The sequence below is a fragment of the Neltuma alba genome, unplaced genomic scaffold (genome assembly GCF_004799145.2).
Source record: "Neltuma alba isolate B1F8T4 unplaced genomic scaffold, ASM479914v2 tig00010128_pilon, whole genome shotgun sequence".
Taxonomy (NCBI): Eukaryota; Viridiplantae; Streptophyta; class Magnoliopsida; order Fabales; family Fabaceae; genus Neltuma; species Neltuma alba.
The window spans coordinates 194,538-207,881 of NW_021635079.1; the positions used below are offsets into that span (position 1 = coordinate 194,538).

General features: G+C 32.3%; 1 long non-coding RNA gene across 4 annotated transcripts in view; it reads right to left on the reverse strand.

The window, feature by feature from the left end:
* Positions 1–13,344, reverse strand: part of LOC114754331 (uncharacterized) — a 68,723-nt gene that overhangs the window by 55,153 nt on the left and 226 nt on the right. Inside the window, exons 2-7 of one of the 4 annotated variants that reach the window (XR_003741156.1) lie at positions 13,184–13,250; positions 11,027–11,082; positions 9,532–9,656; positions 8,545–8,896; positions 8,270–8,373; positions 6,571–6,941 (exon numbers count right to left, since the gene is read on the reverse strand). This is a non-coding gene — a long non-coding RNA (uncharacterized LOC114754331). Of the gene's footprint in view, positions 1–6,570; positions 6,942–7,943; positions 8,374–8,544; positions 8,897–9,531; positions 9,657–11,026; positions 11,083–13,179; positions 13,251–13,344 lie in introns of those variants that run through there. The other 3 variants (XR_003741154.1, XR_003741155.1, XR_003741157.1) reach the window with 3 other exon arrangements.

A 13,344-nucleotide genomic window follows, 5' to 3' on the forward strand; every position in this document is an offset into this window, starting at 1 on the left:
ACTGAGTTATTTTACCATATTATCCTTAATAAAATGGTATAATATTATTAAATAAAAAATACTTTTTTGAAAAAAAGACAAAATGATATAAATAAAATTTTTTTAAAACTTAGACAATAATAACATTAGTAAAAAAATTCAATAAATTATTATTTAAATAGATAAATATGAATAATTAATGTAAATATAAAAATCACTATACATATTGGATGATTAAAATATTAAATAAAAATAAAATAACAAAGTATAAATAAAATATATTAAAAAAACTCAATTCAGATATGAAAAAGAAATATAAACAATTTTTTTCAATTTTTTGTTTATATTTTTAATCAATTGAGCTTTTTTGTTGGAGACAATTTATACAATATATTTTAAGGTGATCCCATGCATTTTGTTTTTAAATTGTAAGATATAATATGATAAGGGAAGAGCATATCTTTCTTAATTTAAATATAAATAAGTAAATAACACATCACTGAAAAGCTTAATGAACTTAGTTTTTAATGCAACCCTACCCATTCAAAAAAATATTTTTATTTTTAAAGTTATGTCTAGTGAACTTTTGATGACAATTTAATAGCTCGTTATCTTTGAAGCACTGTAGATGTCATTGCTTTCCTAAACGTGTTAGCCATTGTTATGGGACTGGAACATGATGACTAAAAATTGCTTAAAAGTAAGGAAATAAAAGTAATGAGAACTATTACAAGGAAGAGAAATAAATAACAGAATTCGAGAAAATGAATATAAAAAAGAAACTGTATATAAAAATTAAAGCTACAGGAAAAGGATGAATATACGAGGCCCAGAGGCTCAAGCATAGCAGGATATGGATTCAGAGTGACGTCGTAATGAAAATCCATTGGCATACAATTTGCAAGAATCATAAACAATGTATAAAAAAACAAGATTCTACTAAGTAAGATGTAGATTTTGAGTGAAAGAAGAGACCTGAAAAATTAAAAAAAAAGAAAAAAGAAAAAGAAAGAAGCTACATAAGCTACTTATTTTTAGAAAGAAAAAATTTACATCATAGATAATCACTAACAAAAAGACAGTCTTTAGATTTTGCAAACTCCAGTTAATCAATGTTTTAGGGGTAGTGAAATGTGCTTTGGTGTGAGTGACTAAAAATTTGTTCCCACCACTTTGGGTGGGATCCAATTTTCAGCTATTTAAATAAAAATCACCTCGCGCTTTCCATTTCATTCCAACCTATTCTGTGAACCAAACTAGTGCTGCCAACGGGAAATGGGAAATTTTTTCATTTCCATGCCCAAATTTTTCTTGGACCGAATGGACCCTTGAATATGTTTTCAATAGCATCCTAAACTAATTTTAAGCATATCTAACATTTTGAAATATTTGATAGAACCACTCAGTATTTAAATTTAGGGTGTTGTATACAATTTTTCACACTAATAATAAGTACTCTACATTTGGGATATTAAATGCTACTAAAAAAAAATTCCAAAGAGCAAGTAGTAGTGAAAAAATATTTCAAAGTATTTGATGCATTAAAAATTAGTTTAGGATATTAAATGCTACTGGAATGTTACTAAAAAAATACTTTATAAAAATTCGATGCATCAAAAATTAGTTTAGGATCTTAAGTGTTACTGAAAAATACTTTCAAACGTTAAATTCAATTTAGCTGTATAAAAAAGTAGTGGTTATTTTATAATTTTATGTTATTAAAGCTGTACGAAAATAAATAAAATGGTGAAAACTAATGAAAAAAAAACGAAAAATATTATATTACCCCAAAAAAACAAAAACAAAAATACTGTGTTTGGGAATGAGTATTCCTTGCTAGTAATAGATGTCGTGAACAAAAAATGCAGATTCAGTTGGAAAGTGTACCCAAAAAGTTTCAGAGTTGAGAGTCCACACGCAAAACATTAGTCCTCAGTTGAAGTAGATAGATTGGCAATGCCAATAATTATTAGTTTAACTGATAAGATTATGAATCTCTCTATTAATAGCAAAGATTTTGTTAGTAGTCAATCTATAAGTATTTTTTTTTACCAAAAAAAAAATCTATAAGTATTTTTGTCAGCATTCTTTAAATTTCAAAGCATGTCCTAATGTCCTGATCCTAATGAGTTTTTGAACCCAACTTAGATAAATTTTTTTTTCTTTTGCACCAGAAAAAATAAATTGGCATTGGAGAGACGAACACTGGCGGACGAACGGTATATGGAAGGGGGCGGGGGGGAAGACGTGCTCGAACTCACCTGACTCATACGCATTGGGATCTGTTGGACTTTAAATATGAATCCGTTGACGTCGCCCACCCAAGTTCACGGCCATCATATGATTAAAAGGAGAATTTAAAAAATATATCATTAAATTTCAAATTTTCAAATCGACTGCTGTGTTTTAATAACAAATAACATCATTTAGTCATTTCTAAGACTTTGAAATTTTAGATTTTTTTTTGTGGTTTTTCCTAAATTAAATTAATTAGTCATGAGAAATTAATTAATTTAATTCTTTTAATTTATTAATATTGCAGGCTCAAGAAGAAGTAATTATTTTTTTCACTCACCAGGATCCTTAATATAAAAAATAGATAACTAATTTGTGAATGTAAGAAAAATAATTATATTAGTTATTTATAACAAATATATGTTGATTTTCTTGGAATACCTTTGTTAATCATGGTTCATTGTAATTACTCTTTGATGAAAACTCCTTCATTGTGTACAACCAATAGGAACACTTCAAAAAAAATCATAAATTCAGAAAATAAACCGCTCATCTAACTCTTATACTTACTTAGAAGTAAATGTAACATAAAATTTGAAAAATGGATTTCTTCTTCTGCCTCCTTGGTGAATCCTCCGTGTACAATTATTGAAGTCTACTATGTGATTTCAATACACCAAGTGGAAATTTGAGAAGATATGGACAAACCAAAGAAAAAAAAACTCAATAGATTGTTTTTGCTGAAATACGTCCGTAATATTTTCTAAAAATTATACTCAAATTTCTTTAGTGTCCGAAATTATATTTGTGGGAAAGAGATTGAGCATCATTTTTTTTTTGGGGCCAACACTTATTTAATTCTTTATAATCCACATCCATATATATATAGAGAGAGAGAGACACACACACATATGCTACTGTTTTTATTATTTGATGAACTTATTGAAGTGCACGCAGGGAGAATCTGAGCGGCATCCCATGAGAATTTAGGTTCACTATTTTCTTCGGAGCTGGGCTTTTACGTATTGTGCGCTTTTCTTTTAAATTTGCTAATACTGAATTGTTTTCAATAGAGAATACTTTCGCATAATTGTTGCGCATTATTTATATAGCATGTAACCATAACCACTCATGTGTTTCGGCCTGCATAAATAATCCTCCCAAGCAGCCAATGAAAATTCTTGGTCTCCCATATGTATTTTCTAGATATAGTTCTGGTGCATGAACAAGTCACCCTTCCTATTCTTGATATAAGAATTTGTCGGGGATTGAATTCTGTTGTAATTATCATATCTCAATATGTTTTATCTCTTATATTTATCATATCTTTTTAAATTAATATACCTAACTTCTAACCTGACATATTCTTCTAGTTCTATTTATAATAAACTTTCAATATATTTTATATAGGCTAAAAAAAATTTTAAAATGTATTAACTCTTTATTAAAATGTAACAAATTAACAACTTTTTAATTTTATTCCTATTTAATATCTATGTATTTAAAAATAATAATTATCTATATTATAATAAATGAAGGACGGAATGATACATTTAAACTAAAATTTTATAAAGTGACTCTCTCTACCCTATAAATAAAATTTGAGGAGTATAATTTAATCTTATGTGATATTTATTTAATAAATCTATTTAATTTTTTTATTTACTCAAATTAATTAAATAACTCTTGTATTAAAAAATAGTCGGAACAAAATACATGAGTCCAAATTGCGGCATCACCAGTTTATTCGGGAATAATAAGCACCGTCCAAGTTTTATTGTCCTCGCTGACTTACCTCAACCATCGTGCCAACATTTTTTATAGCAAACTCTAGTGATACCGATCCAGTTTTAAATGAGATGGGTTGAGACCAAGAGGAAGAATGGGTGGAAATGAAATGAATCAGCCTAACATTTTGAGGATGATTTATTCAAAAAACAAAACCAAAAAATGCCTTTTGAAGATGAAGAGAAACCAACATATACATTAAATAGAATGCTAATAAGGTATTAACAGGAGTTAGATCTAACGGAAGGAGCTAATCTCTCACAACGTGTTGAACCAAGGTTTGAATTTCCGTTGAGAAGAGGTACTCACATTTAGTTCTCAACAGTGCCTCAAATAGGATTGCCTCAAATAGGAGAATACCTGTACTTTAGCCAAAAAAAAAGAGAAAAAAAAAGGAATGACAGTAAGATCTAAAGAGGAACCAGTTTCCCTGCTAACTGGTTGATGAGCACCACGTCCTCATCACCGAAACGCTCCGTTTTCATAATTAAGAGAGAAATGTTGGCCATCGATTGCAGAAGAATCGTAACTATCCAATTCTGAAATTTCTTTTTCGTAGTGAAAAGGCTACATATGACTCAATTCCTCTTCTTGGCTGAGCGGATTTTCCATTGGCCTCATCACCTGCGAGCCACATTGGCGGTGGCTGTCACTGGACAGCGCATTAATTTTCCAGTTTTTTGTCAAATCTGAAACTTGTAACTCTGATGTGGCATTTAGGATTATAAGGGATTTCGAGCTCAATATTTGACGATGTTGTCTAATTTTTGCCAGAAGACTTGCAGTACCTTGATGATGCTGTTGGCTTCTTGAAGAAGAGCAATCAAAGCTATGTTTTCCTAAGAAGAACAAGTTTTCCTTTAGTTATAAATTAGATTTATTGGATGTTTCTTTCTGAGGCTTAATATAATGATTTCGAGCTTTGCTTTGAGAGTTGTAGGTGCAAAGAGTGCAGCTATACGTGAGCTACTTGCTGGTGGTGAAACTGTTTTTTTGCCTTGCTCATTGGCACTGGTACGTTGCTGATTTCCATTTGACTTATATGCGAATGCCGGTTGGATTTCAATGCACATTGTGTTTTACTTTTATATCCATTAATTTTGATTAAGAATATCAGGCTGAAAAAAAAAGAAATCTATTAAGGATAGCCATTTTTGTCTGAAACCCCCCCCCAAAAAAGAAAAACCCGTGCCTTTGCTGATAATCCTGATGCATATAAAGCGACTTCGTTTGAGTTATCAGCAGCAATGAAGCAGTTGAGTGAATGGAACCCCTACCTGCCGCTATTAATTGAAACGGTGCGTGTTGATTGATGAGCAGTTGGTGCTTACCATAGTGCTTAGTAAGGAAACTGGTTCCGATCTCAGGATGAATAAATTAATGACAGTTAAGCTCTTGACAAAATTTTTGACAAATACTACTTCTTCCGGTTTTTAATATAAAAATTGGTTTGACTTTTGTTTTGGTCCTAAATATAATAACCCCATTCACTTTATCTCTCATATTTATCATTATTTTTTAAGATAGTCCTTATAATGATGGTAGTTCTAGCCAGTACACTTGATTAGTAAAGATATTTTAAGAAAGATAACACTTATTTATCACAAATAATTAACTTAACTAGTTTTCTGAATTTATTCAAATTAGTCAATTAACTCTTATATTAAAAAACGGATGTAGTAAATTATAAATATTGGTCTAGACAGTTGCAAATTTATAAGTTTTAATTGTTAATAAGGCATTCAAATTTTAAATGTAAATTTTACTTTGCAATTAGATTCTTGTCCTTGTTTGTAATTAGATATTTATAACATTTTTCAGAAAACTTTTCGGAAGTCTAAATGCTGTTAATTCATTATTTAACGACTTAAATTTTACTTTGCAATAAGAAATACCACTGGAACAGAAGGAAAAAAGCACATCAGAGGGAAACCTAGTATCCTGTGCCGTTGAGTGTTGCTGGTGGCTCTCTGTAGTGAACTGATGCACGCGGAGCCTAAAGGTGCATGATTGAAGATGCAGATTTCTCTTTCTTTTGGCTTTGATCAAACCTTATCTCCTCAAGTATTTCATTAAGTTTTTACCAAAGTTGATCTAACTTTGAATCATGAAAAAATTTTCCATTAAATTTCATGTAAGAAAAATAAATACAAATAGATTCTCAATGTCATTTAATACTAATAATTCTTAAGAAATTTAATATTTATGCATAAAGTTTTCATATTTACAAGTTAAGCTGCATCATTAAGGCAAGATTACCAACTTTGTTAGATGTGATTTTCCCTTGGTAAGCCCCTTTTCCTATATGCTCTCCTTTCTCATGTGTGGCTACAAAATGAGGGTCATGTAAGTGTTTGTTGCAATTTGCTGGGCGGTAACTTTAGTATTCATTATGTAACAGCCATGGAAGCTTTTCAAAGCCTGGGACAATTGGTGTCTAATTCATATATTTGTAGTATGCAGTATTGAAAACATTTCTTGTTCCTTTCGCCCTTTACCACAGCTATTCAGCTTGTCTTAATTGGATCTGACAAACACCTTATTCTCATAGACATTTACACAGAGATAGATGAAAAATGTACAACCTCCAATTTAGGACAGGAGGTTGTAGTATTTATGACAAGTGATATCCAAAACAAAGTATCAGATATGGTTTAAGAGAGTGTTTAACAACTCCAAAAAGCATTTAAAAAAATACTATCACAAAAATTGAAACAAAACTCTTCTCCTGTACATATTTCGTATGCAAAAATCACTTTTAAAAAGTTAACCCAAAACTCTCTAAAATTGCAAATATGAATGCGTACATGAAGAAGCTTATGTGAGATAGAGAATTCCTCTACAACTTTTGGAATCATTTCTACTTTCTCTTTTTTGGAGTCAGTAAACAAACTGCTGGAAACCACTTATATAAACATAATATAAATGTAGACCAGGTTCTGCATAAATCAGATTCCCTTTTCAGTACAAGATGATAAAGATGCATATAGCAAGGGCATGACAAAATGAGGATAAGAAACAAACAATCGACATGTACATAGTATGGATATAACAAATCAAATAAAAAAGGAAAATAATGTGGATACACAAAAAAGTAACTTAAAACAAAAATAAATAAATATTATGAGCATAATAAAAATCAGATAATATATAGGAGACAAATGCTGTTGGCATAACAAGACCAAATCAAACATACTATTGACATAACAAAATGAAATGAAAGAGGCAAATACTAAGAGAACAGTAAAACCAGATAAATACATTAGACAAATACTGTTGGTATAACAAAACTAAATAATGTACTGCCTTCGTCCTTTATATAAAAGCTAGCTTTGAGTAAATTAAGAAAATTTGTTAAGTTAGTTGTTTATAATAAACAAGTTGTGTCTTTCCCAACATATTCTTGTTAATCATGTATATTAACTAGAACTACCATTTGATAAAACATTTAATATGTGCAATCATTACAAACACTACTTTGAAAAAATGGATAAATATGAAAGACAAAATGAATTGATATTTTATATTTAAAACCAAATTAAAAATCAAATCAGCACTTATATTAAGGACCGGAGGTAATATAGAAGACAAATATTGTGTTAGCGCAACAAAATTAGGAAATGTACACAAGACAGTTACCATGGAAACAACAAAACCATATAATGTACATGGCGTAAGTTTTGTGTCCATGAAAGCTGCAGAATAAAAGCGAGCATGGGACATTGTAAACACAAAATCTCAGAGGAAGAAACTGCAAATGCAGATCTCTTCAAAGAAGAAAAGCCAGCATGGTGCATAGGCTTGAACTTCCCCAAAGAATGGCACATGGAGACATTATTCAGAGACATCACATGCATTTTCCCCTGCTTTACTACTTATTGCAGGAGGAAGCTGTGGGAAAATCAGAACCACAACAACACAAGCAGAACCTTTCGCTCCTATTTTGATTGTGAGTTTTGTCTTTTTATTAAAAATAATAATGTGTCTTCTCTATCTTGATATAGCACAACAGTCATGCTAGTGTCTTCTCCTACTGAGCTTCCAAACTGGATAATAGTAATTAAGACCTAGCACAAGGGTATCAGCATTCAAACTTGGCTATATAATGACAGCAGATTTGATCAGAAAGACTATCAGCATCATGAAAGTAGGAATAAAAGTTGTCAATAACACACATACAACAATAGAACTATGTACTTTACTTAAAATAGCAGAAAGGAAAAGGAAAAGCCCACGCTTAAACAGTTTCAACTGAGAAGTTTCTTACCAGAATAGCACTTGATTCAATTTCCATCTCTTGCGTTCCATGTCACGTTGTCACTTTGTTTTTCTTTGTTGATGTGTTCTGGATGTACTCATCTTGGACAACAACTGACAAGAGTTTTTGAAAATTTTACTATGAATAAGCTTCTAAGGCCAGAATAACTTTGTTAAGGGCAAATTTCTCTTGGTATTCAGCATGCTGATAGGAAAAAAGCAAAACAAATAGCCCATAAATTAGAGCCACTAGTTCCACCACAACAATTCTAGTGACAAACGAACCAGATATAAGAACATTGTACAATGAGCAAGCATGAAAGCATTCTTTGCCACTTCAAATCAAAATCAGGATTCCTGCACGCAAATAAGATTTACTTATTTGTTGCAACCAAGCCAAGACTTTGTTCTCGACAATTAAAGAATAAAAAATGGTTTCAGAATTCTTCTTAATTTAAAAAAAAAAAAAAGGAAACAATTGGGCCAAAGTGTATGTAACTGATAATGGTAACTTTCTGCTGCTCTCATCCATAACTCTTCTCATCTGAACGTTGAGGTTAAAAAGAATTAACAGTTCTACCATCGGCAAGCTGCACTTTTCCTTTCCAGTTTCATTCCATCCTCTTCATAAATTTACCTGTAAGACATGACAGACTGAACATTATACAATATACATGTAAGTTGTACTACGAATACATGCAAATTTAATTACCAAGAGACAATATAAACTAAGAAAGAGGGAATGGATTAAAAATTTAAAATTTTCAATTACAAGTGTCGATATCTCATTTTTTCCCCACACATGGTTCTTCAATATGACAGCACAAAATCGAGAGTGTGAGTATTCTCTAAATTTACCTGCAGTTATTGTTATTCTTCCTTGAGATCTTCCCAATTTTCCGCCAATCCTTGTGTTATTATTTCAGATTCATCAGGTATGAAATCATAAATAAGATCTAGTAGAAAATATAATATCATCTTTTATTATATTATTGACAGGGCAGAACTATGGAAACAGAGGCAAGAAGTCCTCAGATAGGTCTCATGAGAGAGGGCATAGAAGGAATAAGCAAAGGTAAAAACTGATAAAGAAAATTTCCATCAGCATGCTCTTAACTGCTTAAGCCAAATAAAGAATCTCACAGAATGTGTACTCTACTGCATCACGTTCTTGGAATCCTTAAAGGAAATATGTAAATGACAGGAAAGGGGTAACTGCTATCTTTTAGGAAAAAGGACGGGGAGTAATATATCAAAAAGCAGTAAACTTACTTTTACGGGCAGTAATGATTTATTTAGCATCCAACCAACTTCAGACAGGGAAGCTAATTTCCTCATTCTCTAGAGACTGTTATTTTCAATGCCCAAGTTACTTCTAATAGGTCCTTTGGTACAGGCTGTAAGACAAAGCCAGAGAAAATTTTCTTGCAACAACCAGATAACAAGACCATATGACAAATGAAATAATTCTCAACAATCGTAATAAGATTATGCAGACCACCTACCCCAAACTTAAATTAGCGTCACAGTTATGTGGGCCAAATAGATGGATTGAAATTGATGGTTATCACTCATTAGCTTAGGCTTCAAAGACAAGTGTACTTTTCATCTCGCAAAAGACAAGTTTACTGATAATTTGACCTACATACAATTTCTGTCCCAACAGTCCCAACACCAGGTGAAATGAGCACCCTTCACAGACCAAGCAACACATAACAAATGAAGTTTCATAACAGAAACGATCTGGATTCAATTTTTAACACTGACAATAATTAGAAATGAGAAGATTAAGAAAATGACGGCGTACCACACTCAAGCTAGATAAAAAGGATCTACTATGTCAGTTGAGTGTTCTAAGATAGTGTAGTTTGGAAAAGAAATGGCTCCAAATATAGTAAGAAGACTTGGAACAACTTTGGTTTTTTCAATTTTAATATAGGTTGAAGAAACTTAAATCTACTTACCCATGACCTTCCCATGTGCTTAACTGTGCAATGCAGCACAGGTTGACAAAAATGCAAGCTAGTACCAGATCTGTTGCCTCCAAATTTTTGTAACATGACAAAGCAAGGTTTGTGCTGACGGTATCCTAAATTGTAGACGATAGTATATGTTTTAGGTATTTATTCCATCCACTTTCATAGTACAAATGTGTTATTTGGTGATAGAATACTCGGGAGATAAAGAAATTTTAGGAATAGATATTATTTCAAGTTATTTTACATATTTTCTGTTTAATATTATTATCTAGTTTGTTACAAGGAAAACCCTTCCTGACTTATTTTAGGAGAAATAAGAGACATACAAGTTAATCAGCATTTTTATTTATTTAATTTCTTGTTTTTTTACTGTTGTTTCAAATTCAATTATGGTTGAGAGTTACTAATGGTCAAATACGGATTCACGAGGTTGTTACAAGGATCCCAACATCTAGTCTGTCATTGTTGGGGTCAGTTTCTATGATCTTAGGGATTATCAACATTTTATGTACTTCTTTCAAATGTATTCCAGCTTTATAAATAGGCTGGTCATGTGAGAAGTTAAGGCATCGAGAAACAAATTGAGTTTTATTCCTTTTAGAGACTCTCCTTATGTATCTGGCAAGCAAGAATTCTAGAGTGAAATCCTTGCTCTATCTTCCCTATTAGAGTTGTTTTCTTTTTTTTCTAAGAGTTTTGCGCCCTTATCATTTGCACATAATTTTCTGTCTTCTCCTTGACTTTTTTCCAATCTGAACATTCTGCTTAGCAAGAGTTAGTGAGTTTACCGAAGCTGAAGCTGCATGTTTCTGTTAAGTTGTATTTCGTCCTCTCAGCGCATTACCTGTAAGATATTACAAACAGAGCATTACACAATATACATGCAAGATGTTTGAAGAATGCTTGCAATTCAACTATGAAACAAATAGATCCTCAAAACTACGGGGGAAAAAATATCAATTGTGCTAAAAGTATGTGCAAATTTAATTACCAAGTCAATGGAGACAGAGCAAAGAGAATGTCTTCAAAAATTTCAATTACAAAGACAGATTCTATCAGAGCATAAATACCCTTGGGAATCTTACAGGTTCTTATACATAATGCAGCATAAAGTTTGATCATTCACTCTATTTGGTTGCAGTTATTGTTTTCTTCCTTCTTGCTCTTCCCCCTACCCCCATCTTTTCATTATTATTTTAGACTTTATCATATCCAGATATGGAATTTCTCCTCAATATGAATTAATGGAGTCTCAAATATATATATCTTTCTTAATAATTATCATCGTAGCAGAGCTTGCAAAACAGTGGCAAGAAGCCCTCAGATAGCTCTCACTAGAAATGGAAGAGCAAGAGGGAACCTGAAAGCTAAAAGTTGACAAAGAAAAACTCCCTACAGAAAGTTTATTGACTGTTCAGACCAAATATTGAATCAAGTAGAATTCAGACACCACCGCACCCCATCTTGGAAACCTTAAAGAATATATATTAAATGAAAAACACAGGATTTTTGTCCATTAAGCAATAAAATTAGCCTGATTCCTATGGAAAGAAGACCGGGAGTAGCACATCAGCACAACATCAGATACAGTAAACTCTTTCATTTCATATTACTGATTTATTTAGTGTCCAGCCCAAATTTAGACTGGGAAGTCAATTTTCTTGATTCCGAAGAGAGTGTTTTCTTCCACTTCCAAGTTACTTCCTGCGGCTCCTTTGGTCAAGGCTACAAGAATGTCATTGAAAGTTTCCTTGAAACAACATGATGACAGATTTCACCATAAACAGAGCCCATATAATGAGTGCATACTAGATGAATTGGAAATTAAGGTCCTTCCTCAAGCTATAATGACAATCATACTCATAGGACGGCCTACAGACAGTCCCAAGACTGGGTGAAACGAACAACCCCTCACTGAAGAAGTAATGCATGACAGTGAGCTTTCAAAATGAAAAATTCTAGATTTAGTTTGACCTGATTATAATTAGAAATGAGCACAATAGATCAAGAATGTTGTGCCACGCTCAAGCTGGGAAAAGGGATCCATTATGCCAGTTGAATGTTCAGCTCTAATGTAATTTGTATAAGGAAATGGCAACAAATTCGGTAAAGAGACTTGTAACAGCTTTGCTTCTTTTTTCCTTTTTTTTTTTTTTCACTTTTAATGGATTGCGTGGTCGTAAGAAACTTAAACTTTACTTATCTCCCGATTTCCATCTTCTTAACTCTGTAGCATAGCGCAGGTTTACTAAAACACAGACTGATAGCAGATTTGATCCCTCCAAAGCTGTGAAACTTGACAAAGCAAGAGGCATGTTGCCACTATCTTAAACACTAGACGATATATTATACTTTAGGTATTTATGCCATCCACTTACAAAGTCTAGACATATGGAAAAGAAAAAACCAGACAATTTTCCTATTACTGTTACTGATTGATTCGATAACCAATATAATTCAAACGTGCCAATTTTAACCGGGGGGAAAACCTCCATACAGATAGGTTTTTGTTATGGCCAAAAGAAGCTTCAGACAGGTAACCCATTCTCCTGAATCCCAATAGAGTCACTTTCTCCCATGTCAAAGTTACTTGTTGCTGTCTGACGTGTATGTATCTGTAGAATCATGCCACCAAGGCATTGAATAATTTCTTGAAACAATCTGATTGTTGGCCCAACCGCCAAGAAAGCCCATATGATGGATGCAGCCAAACCCAGGAAGAGCGTCAAGATGAAGAGAAGTAGAACGACAACAAGAAGTCCAAACAGAGGAGTAAATTGCTTCACGATAGCAAGGTAATTAGATTGATTTTGAAGTTTTAATTCCGCCATCAAACACATAACATACAAGAATAGCATCACAAAAACGGCTCTCATGATGTTTCCATGCTTATCAAACAGGGACAAATTCTCAGATTGAAATTGAAATTGCAAATAACCACCTACGGTAGTAATCAGAGAAATTATGACAGCATGTAACACTGCAAAAGATTCCTCTTGTCCCCGGTTGAAACTGCAGCCGCAAAAAATAAGTAATAAATAAACTAAATTAGCATAATAAAGTAGCAATAACAATAATAGGAAGAAACCACGCAAATAGTGGAAAT